A 19,407-nucleotide genomic window follows, 5' to 3' on the forward strand; every position below is an offset into this window, starting at 1 on the left:
CTTGTTACAATACCTTCAAATCAGACATTACTGGGCTACCACAAGAACAAAGTATGGGGAAGCGTGGACATGGGGCCAATTAGACAGGATCCTCCTTAAAATCCCATATCAATTAAATAGCTTGTCGACCTGGTACAAAGTGTTAAATGAACATCGGCGGGAAGAGGAAATGAGGATATTGATAGCCAAATGGAATGAAGAACTGGGCACTAATTATACTGAGCAAACATTCCAGAAATTATTTGCAACACTCTATGACATGGTTAAGGCAGCTGAATTGCAGGAGATGCAATACAAGATCTTACACAGGGCACACATATCTAGGGCAAAAGGGGCAAAGATGGGACTATGGATTGATGATCGTTGTATTAAATGCCAAGGGGCGGCGGGGACGCTGCTGCACTCTTTTTTAGACTGCCCGGCTCTGGTGTTGTGGAATGAGGCTATACAGCTGCTTAACAATGTGGTGCAGAAAACCTTGGACTGGGATTATGCAACCCTGCTGCTTGGAGAACAATCACTCTTAATTGGGCAAGGTTTAACTCAACCATATAGGAGACTGGTATATGTCTCCCTCTTGTTGGTTAAAAAAACAATATTACAGTTTTGGGGTGCTGCAGAAGGTGCACTAGGAGCGGTATGGAAAACAAAAATGAGGGAGGTAGGCACACATGAGAGGCAAATTTACTCTAAGGCTAGTAAACCAGAGACCCGCAGGTATGCCATGCTGTGGGAGGAATGTTTACAATTACTCACCTGAAATTGGAGGGGGCACTGGGAGAAGGAGTATGTAGGGATGAATGGGGAAGGGGGGAGGGATGGTGTGAAAGTTGAGAAGTGGAATGGAATATTTGATGGAGTGTAAGGTAGTATGGTTGGGGGGATTAAGTAATAAAATGCAATGCAGGTTGTACCAAAGACCTTTGGATAGACATAACTGTTGAATATAAATATGGAATGGTGACTTTGGACTGTACATTGAGCAGTGTTGCTTGTATTTTGTATTTACAACTTGTTATTGTGTGAATAAAAATATATATAAAAAAAAAAAAAAAGAACTGTCAAGGCAAGCCAACAGCGCAGAGAAAATATAGCTGGAACAGTACAGAAAATTAGTTCGCCAATGCTCAAAGAAAATGGTATGCAAATTATACGTGAACTATTAAATCAAAAGCAAGGAGGGGGAGGTGCTTGGCGCATGAGCAGAAGAGTTTCACGGTAAGCCTAGCTCCTGCGCAAGCACCAGGCAAGTCCAGAACATGAAGACCACATTGACGTTTGTTTTCTGCACTTTTAAATACAAACTTTTCAATTATTGTTTTAAATTGGAAGGCTTATATTTAAACACAGGAAACAGGCGCCAATGTGTGCTTCCACTTTCAGATCTGCTCGGACTCACGCATATTCGTTTCTCACTACTGGTGCTTAGAGGCTTGCACAGGCTTCTTTCTGTGTCCAAAATGTATAAAAACTGTCAGATTTTAAAGAAAATATCATGAGAAATACTCTCTTCAAACACTCTTAACACCTGAACAAAGCTGGTGTTATATTTTACAGCAGTAAGGCAGCTTTGTTTTGTGCGCTGTTCTCAAAGCATCGGGAGGGAATAGGAAATGACCTCATTAACATGTGTTGACTACATTAGTATGCTATTTGCGCTAATCTCTGGCGTGCTCATTGTTTCCCACTCTAGAGCATCTAAGCATTCTACACTCACTAATGCAGGTGAAACTGGCCTCTAGTGCCCGCGTTTGCTTCTGAGCATCAGGGCATGAGTTTTTTGGCACACTTACGGGAAGACTAATAAGGAGAAATTAGGCCTCACCTGCTAATTTGCTTTCCTTTAGTCCCTCCGGACCGGCCCAGTGTTTGACAAATGGGTTGTGCATGCCTTCCAGCAGGTGGAGACTGAGACTTCTGACTCATCAGAGAAAGCCAATAAAAGCCCTTGCTAGACAGGAGAATCCAGTATACAGTACCAAAGCAGAAGGAAATAAAGCTACACTTTGTCCACCTGGGAACCTGAGCAGCCAGAAACATCAGGCTAATAAAAAGCCTGCGTAATAAGGTGCCGTACTCTCTCCTGGCACCAAGACATTGCCTGAAAATGCATGGAAGCATGGAACAAATGGTTTTTTGTTGTTTTTTTTAAACAGCAAAAGAAGCATAAACTGACAATGCAGCTCTCCTCAAAAGGATCAAACAACCTAAATACAATTAGAGAAACAAACTGCTGAATGGGAGGGAACTGGGCCAATACAGAGGGACTAAAGGAAAGCAAATTAGCAGGTAAGGCCTAACTTCTCCATCCTTAGCGTCCCTCCGGACTGATGGAAAGTAACAGAGCAGTGAAATCATGGGTGGGGCCCCAGCAACCCCGCTGTAAGAACCTGTGCCCCAAACATTGTATCCTACCAACTCTGCACATCCATCCTGTAGTGCTTGGAAAAAGAATGCAACGAGGACCAAGTCACAGCTCTGCATATCTCAAGTGGAGAGACCAAACACCGCTTGGCCCAAGAAGCAGCATGACCTCTCTCTGGTAGAGTGAGCCTTATCTCCCGCGGGAGCTGGCTTGCGTGCCAAAAGACAAGCGGAAGCAATCATCTCCTTCAGCCAATGAGAAATGGTGGGCTTAGAAGCTGCTAGCCCCTTCCGGGCTCCCCCGATAAGGACAAACAAGCGATCCGTCTGCCAAAACTCTTCGGTAAGCCTCAAATAGAACTTGAGCGCCCTTCTAACATCTAGACACTTGAGGTGGCACTGCTCTTCCAAACCTGAGGAAGACCCCAGGACTAGCAAGATCACAGATTACGAAACAAGAAAACGCGACAAGACCTTGGGAAGGAAGGAACCAGTCACAAAACCACCTGCAACTCCAAAACTCTCCTAGCTGAATCTATAGCCACCAGAAAAACCACCTTGAGAGTCAAGTCCTTCAAAGTGCAGGATGTGAGAGGTTCAAATGGAGGACGAGACAAAGCCAAAAAAACTAAATTAAAGGTCCCACAAAGGAAAAATACTCCACGCAGGAGGCCGTACGAGACCTGCCCCCCGCAAAAAAAAAAAAAAACACACTACATCCGGATGAGAGGCCAGGGATTTACCTTGAACTCGACCCCTGAAGCAAGATAAGGCAGCAACCTGGACCTTCAGCGAGGATAGGGCCAAACTTTTGTCGAGCCCCTGCTGCAAGAAATCCAGAATCTGCGACACAGAAGCATGAAATGGAGAAAAACCCTCATCCTCCCACCACTCCTCAAAAACTCTGCAAGTTCTGATATAATCTAGAGAAGTGGAACAACTTCTAGACCTGAGCACGGTGGGAATTACTCCTGTTGAGTAACCTCTCAGTCAACCTCGCCCACTCAAGAGCCAAGCTGTAAGACAAAATCGACCAGGGTCTGGATGAAGAACCGGTCCCTGCACTAATAACCCTGGAAGAACCGAGAACCTGAGAGGAGGGCTGACCGACAGACTCCGAAGATCGGCATACCAAGGCCTATGAGGTCAGTCCGGGGCTACCAAAATTCACTCGACCCCTGTAAGCTTCTATCTTTTGGATCAAGCGACCTAAAAGAGGCCACGGAGGGAAGGCATACAGGAGGCCATGGTTGAAGGAGCGCATTGATTCCCTGAGCCTTGGGGTCTCTCTGGAAACTGAAGTACCTCGGCACTTTTGCGTTGGCTGCTGAGGCGAAAAGATCCAGAACTGCAAGTCCCCAGCAACCCACAAGAATTTGGAACCTGTCCTCACCTAGAGCCCACTCCCATGGATCCAGAGTGGTGCGACTGAGAAAGTCCGCCTGCACATTTTCTACTCCTGCCACGTGGGCTGCAGACAGTGCTAGAAGATGACTTTCAGCCCAGTTTAGCAGTTGAGCAGCCTCTTGTTCTAACTGAAGACTTTTTGTTCCTCTTTGGCAATTGACATAGGCCACTGCCGTGGTGTTGTGATGCGCACTGACTGGCCTTCCAGGAGAGGACAAAAGGCTCAAAGCGCCAAGCATATTGCCCTCATCTCCAAGAGATTGATGGAGCTGGTCGCCTCCTCTGGTGACCAGAGACCTTGAGCATAGCGACTCAGACAATGGGCTCACCAGCCCTTCAGACTGACATCTGTCGTAACCATGGTCCACTGTGCAGTATCCAGCTGCATTCCCCTGGACAGATGGGATGTCTGAAGCCACCAAAGGAGGCCGCTCCGCTTCTGAGCTGGGAGCAGTAGATTCTTCCAAAGGGGATCCCTCTGTGGAGACCACCTGGAGCGGAGGGACCTTTGAAGCGACCTCATGTGAGCCCTGGCCCAGGGCATCGCCTCTATCGTGGCTGCCATAGAACCCAGAACCTGGAGACAGTCCTTCGCTGATGGTCGAACTGACCGGCGGAACTGACTGACCAGCACCTGCAACTTGAGAATCTGGGCTTTCATCAAGAACACTCGCCCCTTGATGAAGTAATCCAGGGATCGAGATGGTTGCAGGCGACTCTTCTGAAAGGGACTGAAGGAACTGAACTACCCTGTCCATGACCTGCTGACTCTCCTAAAAAGACTTGATGAGCCAATCGTCCAGAGAAGGATGAACCAAAATCCTCTCCTTCCGGAGAACCACTGCCCTGACAACCATCACTTTGGCAAAGGTCCGGGAAGCAGTCGCCAAACCGAACGGCAACGCCCGAAACTGGAAATGCTGCCCGAGAATGGCAACGCACAGGAAGCATTGATGTAAAGGATGGATCGGGATATGCAGATAGGCCTCTGTCAAATCTAGAGCCATCAGGAACTCTCCGGGCCTGACCAGTACAATAACCGACTGGAGAGGTCTCCATATGAAAAGAAGGAACTCTGAGAGCCCGATTGACTACTTTGAGATGCAGAATCGGCTGGAAAGAACCCTCTTTCTTGAGAACGACAAAATAAACTGAATACCGTCCCTGCCTGAGTTCTGCTGCAGGAACGGGACAAATGGCCTGGAGGCTGAGAAGCCTGTCCAGAGTCTCCCTGACGACTTCCACCTTGAAGTGAGCTCGACATGGAGACTCCAGAAAGGCTGCCGCCAAAGGACGCACAAATTCTAAGGCGTAACCTTGTTAAATAACCTCCTAAGACCCACTGGTCGGTGGTAATCTGAGCCCACCTCTGGAAGAACTGCGCCAAACGCACTCCCACGGGAACCAGAGGCTGGGCCCTGACACCTTCATTGGGAGGGACGAAAGGGCGACTGGAAGGAGGTTCCTAAGTCCCTACCTCCTCTGCAGGCGCCATAAAAGGATCGAGTCCTTTGAAAGAAGCGTGACCGTTGAGACAGAGCCGACCTACTTGGTCTGGCGCACCAAAACTCATGTCCCCAACTGCGGCCCAAAAATAGACTGACACCTGAAGACTTGGGCCGATCTTCTGGGAGTCTTGGAACTTTAAACTACCCTAGACTATGAACCAACTTTTCTAAATCCTCACCAAAGAGGAAGCCTCGAAAGGGACACTTGCTGAGCTTAGATTTAGAAGCTGCATCTGCTGACCAACCTCTCAGCCACAGAGACCTCTTGGCAGCCACTCCCAATGCCATAGACTTGGCCGACACTCGCAATGTCATACAGGGCATCTGCTTAGAAGGCTGAACCCATCTCTAGCTTAGCTACTTCCGCGTCTATAGAGGACAAAATCATCAGAAGTTCGGTGCAGCACCCTTTCAGACAACCAAAAGCAAGCTCTAGTCACCAGGGAACCACAAACAGTAGCCTGCACCGCTAAGCCGAGACATTAAAACTACTTTTGAGTAAAGCCTCTGACGATCCTGCAAATCCTTAAGAGCCGTACCTCCATCTACCAGCACTGTATTGCGCTTCTCGACTGCCGAGACCACCGCATCAAACACCAGGGTCTTCACATGACCTTGTCAGCTTCTGGAACCGGATAAAGACGGACCACAGATTTCGAAGGTCTGAAGGCTGAGCCTGGGGCATCCAACTGAGCCTGAATGACGTCCCTGATATCCTGATGCATGGGAAAAGTGTTCCCTGGCTTGCAGACTCCCTTCAACAGGAGGGCCACCTTGCGAGGCTGTGAAGCGGGAGTCTCCTCTCCTCAAAATGCATTGTGGATGACACCAGGGAAATTAACTCCTGAAGATCGTCCTTAGGAAATTTCTAAGAACGGAAGGATCCTCACCAGGGACTAGAGAGAGTCTATCTCTGCCCCTAAGGAATCAGCAGGGTCTTCCAGGGAATCCCCTTGGGTAAATCCTGGTCTGGTAAACAGGACATACTATGCTCTGGGTCTGATTCCAAATCTTCATCTGGATCCCAGGATCTTCTATGCCTTTTGGCTGCCACCAGCTGACCATGACCCAAGACCCCTGAAGAGGAGGAAGGCAGAGCCAATTGTTGTAACAAAAAAGCCTTATACATTTGCATTACAAACTCTGGAGGAAAACCTTCTCCAGAGCTGGCAGACAGAAGAGAAATGCTGACGGACTGAGACTGAACAGGAGGAGGAGACTGGGAAACCAGCTGTTCAGCTAAGGGAGTCAAAATGGTGGCGGTTCCCGCCAAAACGTGAATCGCTGACTGTCAGAGAACCACTGCATCAGCTCCCCTTGAAAGAGACAAACCCGCCACCAAAGGACCCGGGTCAGATGCACTGTTTAGGGTGGTGCAGAACTTGCAGCGGCCAGTTCTGTCAACGCCGCAGCGCTTGAGTTTCTCAGCTATGCCGGCCGGACAGCATCAGGGCACTCTGATTCCTGTTGCTTTCCAAAAGCATCATTTTTTTTTTTTTAAAGCTCGATGCCGATCATCTGAGAGAGAGAGAAGGGGTGCAATGCACAGAAATTAGCAGGGAAGAGAAGAGCTGCACTGCCCACTCACTGAACGGCTCTGCCCCGCCAAGATTGTTATTTTTTTTGGATAAACACAACTAAATGCGGTTGCCTCTCCCAAGCTCAGAGTCTCTTCTCCCAAAGAGTCTGAGCTGCTGAAAGACCCACACCGTGAGACTACAAAGAGCAGGGAGGACTTGGGGGGGGGGGGGGGGAGGGACCCAGCCGCCTGGGTGTAACACCCCCGAGGTAACCCAAGGCCCCCGTGAACCACTACCTCAACTAGGTTCCTAACAAATAGGTGCACAGAAAAGAAGGAACATAAAACTTTTTTTTTTTTAAATTATTTTTTTTTAAACACAAGAGATAAAAAGGACCTGCCTTTAAGAATATAGGTCAAACTAATCATCTCCTTAATCCATCTGGCCAGTGTATCTTTAGATGCCAACATACCTGTATGACCACCACCCAGCAAAATGATGAAAATCCTCCGTCTGACGTAAATACTCTTTTTTTTTTAATATGGAATGCTTCACAAATGTGTGTCATCCTTGCGCAGGGGCCATGCTAATCTCTGTATCGTTCCAATTTTAGTACATGTGCTGCCGAACAGGCAAACTCAAGAGCGTAGCTGTTGCAAATAATATCTAGTACCCATTGATCTGAGGTAATCTGGGCCCACATTCCAAAGAAATCCCTCCCCAGTGGTTGAAAGTTTTTACAACAGAAGCTTGCAAACTGATTACCATGTCTGGCAATATAGAGGGGCATAATCGAACGTCGCCGGCCAAAGAGATCGCCGGCGATCTATGTTGGCGGCGGTGCTACAGCTGGCCGGAACCGTCTTATCTAAAAAGATGGCCGGCCATCTTTTTTTTCGATAATACGGTTTAGCCCGGCCAAATGCCGTGGAGTTCGCCGGGTTTGAGATGGCCGGGTTTGTTTTTCAGCGATAATGGAAAGTTATGTCGGCCATCTCAAACCCGGCCAAATTCAAGGCATTTGGCCATGGGAGGAGCCAGCATTTTTAGTGCACTGGCCCCCCTGACACACCAGGACACCAACCAGCCACCCTAGGGGTCACTGCGGTGGACTTCAGAAAAGCTCCCACGTGCATAGCTCCCTTACTTTGGGAGCTGAGCCCCCCAAAACCACTACCCACAAATGTACTAAATTTGTTCCAGGGACCTGCATACAGCCTCTAGGACTTATTGCTGCTGTATAACTTTGGCACACCAGTTCACACCTGAAGACTAATCTCTCTGAAAAAGTCCTTTCTTGAAATAACCACGTTTACTCACAGTTAACTGCAGATCAGAGGTTGTGCCCCACTGGCAAAGAGTCCCCTGGTACTAAGATTAGCAGTAGGTCAGAGCTGGCACAATGGTGTACAATGCCCTCTTTCAGCAACATTCAAGGTAAGAACTACGTTCTCTAACGTGGGTAACACAGGAAAGGGAACTAAAACTGGCTTACAAAAATGGACACTACCGCATGGACTACAACAGGAAACAGAACAGGGCACACTCTGACCCAGTTAGCAGGGGGGGGGGGGGGGGGGGGGGGGGAAGCACCATGGGAGTAGAGCCCAGTACCCTACACCCACCACAATGCATTGCTAATGTGACTCTGCAGGGCACCTAACAGAAAAGGTGTCACACTCACCCCAGAGCCACATCGCAATCAGGGAAAGGCTGTCGGAGGATACAACACATTCTGCTGTCATGGAGGTGGGTACGGCATTTGAGGCTGGCATACAGGCTGGCAAAAAAGGTTTTTAGTTTTATTTTTTTAGTTTGGAAGGGGATTGGTGACCACTGGGGGAGTATGGGGAGGTCATACCCCATTCCATCCAGTGGTCATCTGGTCAGTTGGGGCACCTTTTTGAGGCTTGGTCGTGAAAATAAAAGGACCAAGTAAAGCCGGCGAAATACTGCTTAACGCCGCTTTTTTTTTTTCCGTTATCGGCGAAAGCCGGCCATCTGGTAGCCACACCCATGCCCGCCTTCGCTAATCTGCCGACACGCCCCCTTGAACTTTCACCGGCGAAGCGACGGGAAAGCAGCGATGCTATAAAAAATGCCACTTTTGCTTATACCGATTTCGCCGCTTTTAAGAAATCGCCGGCCATCTCCCGATTTGTGTCGAAAGATGGCCAGCGATCACTTTCGATTATAAGCTGGATAGTGTATAATAGTGTGACTACTATGTCAGGGCGTTACTAATGTGAATGAGTGGTACGAATATGGCAGTAGCGATAGTATTTTCATACAATAAATGTTTTGATATAATTTAAAAGGTGGTCTGGAGTATTTTTGCTTAAGAATATTTGAGTTTATCTACTCCAGCTTTATTGTGTATGTCCCCATTTCTTTGTATTAATATTGTACTTCTTTTACAAAGCTACGCTACTGAATCCCATGCGGCAAATGAGAGGAAGCCTATAAGAACTGAATGGGGTTCCTATCATTTGCTGTACCGAGAATCGCTAGCACAGTTTAGTAAAAGATGCTCTGTATTTTTTAGGTTTCCTTTTCTGAAGTAGGCTGTGAAAACTAAGGCATGCTGTTTTAGACTCTTATTTGTAATTTTTCAATTTGTATACTTTTCATTACATTTTATTCTTTTATTTTTTAAGGCTGCATTTTGATTAAAATTTATAATCATGATTAATGGTATTTTCCCCCCTCACTGCAGCTTCTTGTGACTCTGGGAAATGGAGGGTTAAGGGACTTGCCCAGAGTCACAAGAACCTGCAGGGGGGGAGAGGAGGAACCATGCCTTTAACTGCAGAAATGCAGCCCTAATTGTAAAACAATCTGTAATTTAACATATAATTTATGATTGTCAAAGAGCTACAAAAAAAACATGCCAGTAAAAGTTGATGGTGCTACCGCCTATTTATCTGCAGCAAATTCAGCTTGACTTTTTATATTTTTATAAATAGGTAACAGGAGTTTTAGGTTCTCTCCCCATCCCAAGTTTTACAGAATAGATATTGATAGCCTAAGTTATATATCCACCACTTAATTGTATTTATTCTCTAATCCACTGAAGGACCGATGCACAGTGGCACCATTAAATATAAGTGCTGCAGGAAAGAAATGCCAAGTAACAATGACCAATGCACAAAGGGGACCGATGCAAATGAAATACACAGATCCCCCTTTGTGTACCGGTTGCTGTTTGCAACTCGAAGCTGTCAAATGCATTTGATAGCTTCCACAGAATCCCTGGTGGTCCAGTGAACCACCTCTCACCCCCACCACACCCCCAAGATACAAATCGCTGGGGGTCCAATGGACCCCAACCCTCTTGCATCAACCTTCCAGACCCTCACCCTGCACCCCCAAGAAACAAATCCCTGGTGGTCCAGTGGACCTCCAACCCCTCTGCTCCCCCTCACCAAAGCAAGAATTGTCCTGGTGGTCTAGTGACTCCTTCCCCCCAATACCTTGAAAACGGAGACAGGAGGGCAGGAGCAACACCTCCTCCCTCTGGGGCCACCTTCTCAAAATGGAGGCGCCCAAGGAGATCTGAAAACAGGTGACGGCATGAACTTATATGGCCCATTATGTGTACTGAAACCAAACCAGTAGGCAGAGCTTGTTACTCTATCAATTTCATTGTTTTGGATATACTAAGATGATGGCAGCTGCATTGGAGAGAAGTAAAACCTCCTTGAGTGGAGTCCAGCTTCAGTCTTGTGACATCATGCCACCTCCTGTTATCAAACCTTCTAGGGTGCATTCTGGGATGCACTGGGCAGGGCTAAGCACCATGGAAGGAAGAAAACTCCTTATATGTGCTTAGTCCCACCCAGTGAATCCCAGGATGCACTGGGCAGAGGGCTCACCATTTTGCACACGGCGGGCCCAGAGGCAGGAGGTGTTGCTAATACCCTCCTGCCTCCATCGTTTTCAAGGTACGAGGGGGGAGGAGGCGAGGGGGGGTCACTAGACCACTAGGGAGATTCTTGCTTTGGGGGGAGGGGGTCAGGGATCCACTGGAGATCTTTCACTTGGGGGGGGGGGGGGGAGGGAGACCAGGAAGGGGTCAGGGTCGGAGTGGGGTGTGGAAGGGGATCATTAGGTCTGGGCGAGGGGGGCCTCAGCACCTACCATGGCCGGCAGGTCTGACTTCTGTGGTAAGTAAAATAATGGAAATGCTTTTAAAAAAAGAATTGTAAAGTTTTTGGAATCCAATGGATTACAGGACCCAAGGCAACATGGTTTTACTAGAGGCAAGGGACAAAGCTAGATGTGATGTATTCAGATTTTAGCAAAGCCTTTGACGTGGTTCAGCATCAATGACTAATAAACTGAGTGCCCTCAGTATGAGTACTAAAGTGACTAACTGGGTTAAGAATTGATAGAGTGGAAGGCAATAGAGGGTAGTGGTAAATGGAGCTCATTCCGAGGAAAAGGATGTTACCAGTGGTGTGCCGCAAAGTTTGGTTCTTGGCCTGGTTCTTAGCAATATTGTTTACAAAAATGTTGGACCAGCCCAAGAACCAAACCTTGCGGCACACCACTTGTAACATCCGTTTCCTCAGAATAAGCTCCATTTACCACTACCCTCTATTGCCTTCCACTCTATCAATTCTTTTTTTTTTAATTTGTAAAAGTCTTTATTGAAATTTGTTGATACAGTACAAAACTAATCAGCACTTTACAATACAACAATAGATTAACTGTCCACAGATAGATCAAACTTGTTAAACACTTGCCAAGAAGTGCGAAACTGAATTTCAATCTGTATCTTAGTAATACTAACTCCCAAATGACTTCAATATTTATCAGGTTTTAACCCAAACACCCCTAACCCCCTTTATCAATGAAACCCCCCCTCCACCCCCCTAACCTCCCTCCTCCTCCAATCCCCCTCCCTCCCTAATCAGCCTCATTCACTCCCCCATGTCACTCTAGCCATATACACTCATCTCGAGTTCATACTCAAGAATGGTTTCCATATCCATTCCCATCTAGGCAAAGTTCTCTTTTTAATTGCTGTCAATCTCTCCATTTCACATAGATAATGCACCTTCGTGATCCAGCTCACGTGCTCCTGAGACCCCAAAAATTGCACTCTTCGCAGATGATGTGCTCTTGTCATTGACTAATCCAATAACATCCCTGCCTAACCTGATGAAGGATATAGAAGAATATTCAAGGGTATCGGGCTACAAGCTTAATGCGAGTAAATCGGCGGGGATTGCAGTGGGGGTGCCCTCACAGACACTGGAGGCGCTGAAGGCATCATTTACCTTCAAGTGGTCGGCTAGATCTATTCATTATTTAGGGATACAGCTACCTGTGCAGTTGTCAGAGTTGTTTGCAGTTAACTACCCAGCGCTTCAGAAGGAGATATATAGAGATCTGGACAGATGGATGCATATGGGATTGTCTTGGCTGGGCCGGATAGCAGCAGTTAAAATGAACATCCTGCCCAGACTCTTGTATCTATTTCAGGTTATCCCTCTGAGACTACCTAGGACGTTTTTGTCCACCCTACAGGATCGTTTGATGCGTTTTATTTGGAATCAGAAGAGGCCTCGCTTGCCGAGGGCGGTATTATATAGGAGCAAACAACTTGGGGGTCTAGGGGTGCCTAAGAACTGCCTCTTTGCAGATGATACCAAAATCTGCAGCAGGATAGACACCCCTGATGGTGTGGATAACGTGGAAGGACTTAGTGAAGCCACAGGAATGGTCTGGAATTTGGCAGCTTAGATTTATTGCTAAAAAATGTAGGGCTGCAAAAACCCAAGAGAAAGGAACAGTTTGGGGAGGGGAGGCTGAAGAACTTTTGGGCATGAAAGATGAACAGGACTTGGGTGAACAAGTGTTGCCATACTGTGACTGAATGAAGCGCCATCAAGTCCAGTATCCTGTTTCCAACAGTGGCCAATCCATGTTACAATTACCTGGCAAGATCCCAGAACAGTAAAACAGATTTTATGCTGCTTATTCTAGAAATAAGCAGTGGATTTTCCCAAGTCTATCCTAATAATGGCTCTCTCCTGGGGCTGAATGCCTGATATATTACCCCTTCATGTTTCAAAAAGTCTTTTAACTCTTCTTTCCAGGCAGCAAGAGTACATAACCCATCCTTCTGCTACCACTATGGGGACATATGAACCCTCCCTAAAAGGTACCTTAAGGGGCAATCTTACAGGATCTATTTGTCTAAAGCAAATACAAAAAACAAAACAACAACAAAAAAATGTCCACGAACATCAGTTTTACCCTGATTTTTACACGACCCACCATTTCAAATCCCTCCAGACCTTGCTGAATAGTAGATGAATCCATGCCGGCAGGTACTCCACAAGACCTGGCATGGATCCTCTCCCTTCCCTAAGAATTGCCACCTCTTTAGACTCAATTTTCTCACACAGCATGCCAGTCTTGTTCACAGTTAAAAAAAAAAAAAAAAAAAAAAAAAGTGTTTCCCAAAAACCTTTCAATGTCTGCTCCAGAAGTTTTTGTAACACCCCCTTATAGGGCAATCCTGGATCCAGGGCCCGATGTAGCTGGAGCCTCCCAAGGACAGTCGCTGTTGGTCCATTACTCACTTGGCTCTCAGTGCCTCCACTTGAGGAAGAAAAGTGTGATCATATGTATGATCTTAAGGTGGTCAAATAGGTAGAAAAACAGACAGCAAAAGTTAAAACAATGCTTGGGTGCACAGGGAGAGGAATGGCCAGTAGAAAAAAAGGAGGCAATGATGGCCCTGTATAAGACTCTGGTGAGACCTCATTTAGAATATTGTGTACAATTCTGGAGACTGCACCTTCAAAAAGATATAAACAGGATGGAGTCAGTCCAGACGGAGGCTACTAAAATGGTCAGTGGTCTCTCTCAAAGCGAATGGGAATAGGCTTAAAAGATATCAATATGAATACTTTGGAAGAAAGGTGGGAGAGGGGAGATGTGATAGAGACATTTAAATACCTATGTGGTATAAATGCACTGGAGGTGAGACTCTTTCAACTGAAAGGAAGCTCTGGAATGAGGAGGCATAGGATGAAGGTGAAAGATTACTGCTGAGTATCTCCTGAGAAAATACTTCTTCACGGAAAGAGTGATGAATTCGTGGAATGGCCTCCTGGTGAAGTGATGGAGACAAAAACAGTATCTGAATTCAAGACAGCTTGGGACAAGTACATGGAATCTCTAAGGGAGTGAAAGTGAGAGTAGGTAGCATGGATGGGCAGACTGGATAAGCCATATGGTCTTTATCTGCCTACATTTTTCTATGAAGCTCTCTGCTGGGTCACTAGTGCTTGCGCAGTCACATTGACGCACATGCGGTGACACAAATGCTGATCAACTTGCCTCTCCTCGAGCGTGCATCAATGTGACCATGCAGGTACATGCAACCCAGAGGAGCTTTGTGGGGCTTTTTCTCTACCCGAGGTGGAAGCAAAACCTCCCGAAGGCAAACCCCCGATTTGAAAGATTTACCCACATAATTCCCTTTGAAAACAGGCGAGTAAACACTGCTTTCTTGTCCTTGTTATATTGGATTTTTCCACCCAAAATGCAAGATATGTTTGTAAGATTACCCCCCCTTACATTCTTATTTCCAAGCCAAAACAGTGGTTTTTAAAAATATACATATATCCTTGTAGAATCAAAATCAGTATTTAAAATTACATTTGTAAGCCTAAAACCTTCTGGTGACCCCCGGAGCTCTCATGTCCACTTTGCTGCCACTTACATGAAAAAGGTTAGAGACCACTGCCTTAAGATAAGAGGCAAGAACTTTCCCCGCCCGGTTTCCAGCAAAGTAGCAAGTCGTGTCTTGTATATACATTACCCCTCATGCACAGTCACTGAGAATTTGATTTTGGAATTTAGCTTTCAGTAGTATTTGCAAAGTACCATTATGCAAACAACATTTTAGATCTTGTTCTAAAGCAGCAATTTCAGTCTCCAGAGTTCAATTCCCGTGCCTTTGTTTATTCAGCTTGGCCACATATCCAATAACCACTCCCCGGGATAGTAGCCCTAACTAAAGGCATCCCACATGACTTCCAAAGAGACAGAAATAGAATCACTAAATTGAAAGTAATCTCATATAGAGCCCTTAATGAGCGACTGAAAATCAGGGTCCTTGAACAGGGTATTTATTAAACTGCCAGAATAGAGTAGGTGTATCTGGCAGGAAATCATTAAAAGAGAGAGAGAGAGAGAGAGAGAGAGAGACAGACAGACAGACCTGCATGATCCGACATAGAGATAGCTTCAATAGATGCTGATGCCACGGACCTTACTAGGAATTTGGAAATTAACACATAATCAATGTACAAGGAGGACCACTGAACCTGGGACATAGAAGTAAAATCCTGTCCCACAGAGAACAAAGTTCTCCAGGGATCCACCAAACCTACCGTGTACCTAAAAAATGTCTACATCCTTAACTTCAGTCCTGGCCAGGTTGTGGGGTAAGCAGTCAAGGGGTCTAGAACTTGATTAAAGTCCCCCATAACCATCAGCTCTGAGGGCACAACTTGGCTGCTAAAGAGGTTAGGTCTGGAAAAAACTGCTGCATCAAGTTCCCTATCTTCCTTGGAGATAAGATCTAGATTCCAGAATCTGCACATGAAGGTAAAATTATGCCTTACCTGATCTTTTTCATTCCTTTAGTCGCAGCAGATGAATCCAGAAACCAATGGGTTGTATCCATCTACCAGCAGGTGGAGACAGAGAACTAAACTGAAGAGAGCCATACCAGACAGCCAGCCTCTAAGCCATTTAGTATATGCCTCATCACAAAGCAGTAGAAATACAACCAAGAAGATGTTCCACTCAATCTGGAAACTTAAAAGAGTAAGACCTTTCTTCCCAAGGACCATCTTTCGCAATCTGGTACAGTCAATGGTGCTGAGTCGCCTAGACTACTGCAATGCACTCTACGCTGGTTGTAAAGAGCAAATCATCAAGAAACTTCAAACTGCCCAGAATACTGCAGCCAGACTCATATTTGGAAAAACAAAATATGAAAGTGCAAAACCCCTAAGAGAAAAGCTACACTGGCTTCCACTCAAAGAACGTATTGCGTTCAAGGTATGCACTCTCATTCATAAAATCATTCACGGAGATGCCCCAGCCTACATGTTAGACCTGCCCCCCCAGGAACGCTAAAAGATCACCCCACACATTCCTGAATCTTCACTTTCCCAGCTGTAAAGGTCTAAAATAGACTAACGCATACACAAGTTTTTCTTACCTGAGCACGCAGCTATGGAATGCATTGCCGCTTAACCTAAAAACTATTCACGAACTTTCGTAAATCTCTGAAGACCTACCTCTTCAACAAGGCATACCACAATGATCAATAATTGCAAATGTAACACTTCTCCACTTTACCTATACTTGAAACTGTTTTCCTCTCATATCTGTTTGCTTAATCATATTATGTCATCCATGTTCTCTATGTAATACCAACTGTTATCTAATCTGAAATGGCGAATGCCATAACGATAAATCGTAAGCCACATTGAGCCTGCAAATAGGTGGGAAAATGTGGGATACAAATGCAACAAATAAATAAAACCAGAAAGACTGCAAACTTCCTCACATATAGTGAACCACAACAGCGCGACCCAAACCGCAACACTGCAGCCCAATGAAAAAACTATAAACAACACATCTCAGCTCTGTGAGACACAGGGTGTGCCTTAACCTCTTCTTTGTTTTTTTAATATATACAGGAATTCCAATCTGAAAGGAAATCATATGACAATCCTGGCAAAGAGAGCCATGAAAGATAAAATTTGCAAATGAAAAGCAGGATGGGATCCTGGATTCATCTGCTGCAACTAAAGGAAAGAAAATGATCAGGTAATGCATAATTTTACCTTCCACAGCGTTAGCAGCAGGTGAATCCAGAAACCAGTGGGATACACCAAAGCACTCCCTACACAGAGTGGGAAGGCACCGCTCCATGCGCCAACACAGTTGCACAAAACCGCGCGCCCGCGCGAGCAGTTACATCTACTCTGTAATGCTTGGAAAAGGAATGCAATGATGCCCACATAGCTGCCCTACAAATCTCCTCCATTGCCCAAGAGGAAGCTTGAGCTCAAGTCAATGAGCATGGAGCTCCACCGGAGGGGAACGACCCACTAGGAAATATGCTGACGTAATGGTTTTCTTAAGCCACCATGAAATGGTAGATTTCAACACTGCTTCTCCTCGGCAAGGATACACCAGAAGAATGAAAAGATGGTCCAAGCACCTAAAGTCACTGGACACCTGCAAGTACTGTATCAGACCCCTCCAAACATCCAGTAAGAAGAGAAGCAAACTGCGTCAGATAGTCTTCCGGATGAACAGAAGAAAGAAAGATCCTGATTAAGATGGAACATCGATACCACTTTAGGCAGAAAGGACGGTACCATCCACAAAGTTACACCAGCCTCTGAAAACCGAAGAAAAGGATCCTGGTACAGCAGAAGCCAGGGCTACCAAAAAGACCATCTTAAGGATCAAGTCCTTCTCAGACGCCTTACGTAGCGGCTCAAAGGGAGCCCCGCCCTAATGCCCAGAACACTAAATTTAGGTTCCAGCTCGGACATGGGACACCAATAGGGGGGCAACATCCAGGTGGGCTGCCAAGGAGGACTCGGAAAGACAACCTTGGTAGTAGGAAAGCGACGCCAGCTGAACTCTGAGGGAATTATAGACCAAGCCCTTCTGGAGTCCCTCCTAGAAGAAACCCAACATTTGGGAAACAGAAGCCCGAGCAGGCTCCCACCCCCAAAGGGTGCACCAAGCAAAAAAGGTGCGCCACTCTCAAGCATACGCCGTCGTCGTGGACCGCTTATAAGCCCACAATAAAGTAGCTAACACAGCGTCCAAATAGTCCTTCTTCCTTAATCTCAATCTCTCAAAGGCCAAGAAGTAAGACAAAAGCAAGAGGGATTTTCCATCAGGACCAGACCCCGATAGAGAAGGTCCAGCGACAGAGGACGGCGAAGTGGAGCCTCCAACAACAATCAGACCAAGTCCACATACCACGGACGTCGAGGCCAATCTGGAGCCACCAGAAACAAACACTAACCCCAGTGTCTGCTGATCCTGTGCAGAACCTGGCCAATGAGAGGCCACAGAGGAAAAAGGTACAACAGTCTCGCCTGCGGCCACGGCTGATAAAGCGCATCGAGTCCTGCGAAGCCGATCTTGCCACCTTGGCATTTTGGCATGACGTCATGAGGTCGACCTCCGGAAAGCCCCATCGACAGCAGATCTGTGGAAACGCGTTGTCTGACAACTCCCACTCCGCCGCATCCAGCAGATGCCAACTGAGGAAGTCCGCCTGCACATTGTTTTGACTGAACTGCCAACAGAAGCTGAAGATACTGCTCCGCCCAAGACAGGAGTCTGTTCACTTCGGATCGCAGAGCCAACTCTTGAGTTCCGCCCTGTCGATTGACATAGGCCACCACCGCCGATCCCCTATTTCCAACCCCAAAGAATGGGCCGGCGCCCAATCATTGCGAGGAGCAAGCAGCTGCTCTCTGTCGGGTCACAGTTCCTGATCCCCTCTTGTCACCACAAATGGAAGATTGCTGCTGAAATGAGGACATTGAAAGGACAAAAAAGTCTAACCAGTCCATAGCGTCTGGCCTCTCAAAACCAAGGCCTCGTGGTCCCAGACCGAGTTGAGGACTTAGGCTTGTCTTCTGGCAGCCGCTGGGATTTGGAATCCCCAAATCGTTAACAATACATAGTAACATAGTAGATGATGGCAGAGAAAGACCTGCACGGTCCATCCAGTCTGCCCAACAAGATAAACTTATATGCGCTACTTTATGTGTATACCTGACCTTGATTTGTATCTGCCATTTTCAGGGCACAGACCATAGAGATCTGCCCAGCACTAGCCCCGCCTCCCAACAATCTTCTCCGAACAAGAGTTTGCCTCGAAAGGACAACCTGGAAAGGTGCTGCTTAGAGGCCATATCCGCGGCCCAATGATGAAGCCACAGCAATCTACGAGAGATTGCCAAGGCCATCAACTTTGCTGAAGTTCGAACCAGATCATATAATGCGTCCGCCAGGTACTCCAGAGCAGCCTCCATCTTAGGGATGACTGTCAACTGGAAGGGAGTCGCTTCCTGCTCCTGATCCGCAGACTGCTGAAGCCAATCAAGGCAAGCCCGAGCCACATAAGAACTGCAAATGAAAGCTTTGAGGGCCAAAGCTGAAACCTCAAAGGCGCGCTTCAGCATAGCCTCCAGACATCTATCTTGCATATCTTTTAACACGACCCCCCTCTTCCACAGGAAGGGTAGGCTTTTTTGGTGACCACTGTCACCAAAGAATCTATGCGAGGAAGTTCAAACTTCTCCGTCTAGCTTCTCTGTACTGGGTACAAATAAGACATGGCTTTGGTCACCCTCAGAGGCACATCTGGTTCAGACCATTGCGCCACGATGATCTCCTGGATGGACTCATGCACCGGGAAGGCCTTAGATGGTCTCCTCATGCTAGTCATGCATACATTCACTGTTGCAGCTGTCTGCACCTCAGGGTCTTCAATGTGTAAAACTTCCAATGCAGTAGAAATGAGGGAG

At 46.7% G+C, this 19,407-nt stretch overlaps 1 protein-coding gene and 1 non-coding gene across 2 annotated transcripts in view; both read right to left on the minus strand.

Moving 5' to 3' along the window:
* Positions 1–19,407, minus strand: part of FAM117B (family with sequence similarity 117 member B) — a 262,157-nt gene that overhangs the window by 217,417 nt on the left and 25,333 nt on the right. The window lies entirely within an intron of this gene.
* On the minus strand, positions 7,335–7,437 carry LOC115475221. Its single transcript, XR_003942993.1, has one exon. It is a non-coding gene; the product is annotated as a U6 spliceosomal RNA (small nuclear RNA).

Source organism: Microcaecilia unicolor, chromosome 7 (genome assembly GCF_901765095.1).
Source record: "Microcaecilia unicolor chromosome 7, aMicUni1.1, whole genome shotgun sequence".
In the NCBI taxonomy this organism is placed as follows: Eukaryota; Metazoa; Chordata; class Amphibia; order Gymnophiona; family Siphonopidae; genus Microcaecilia; species Microcaecilia unicolor.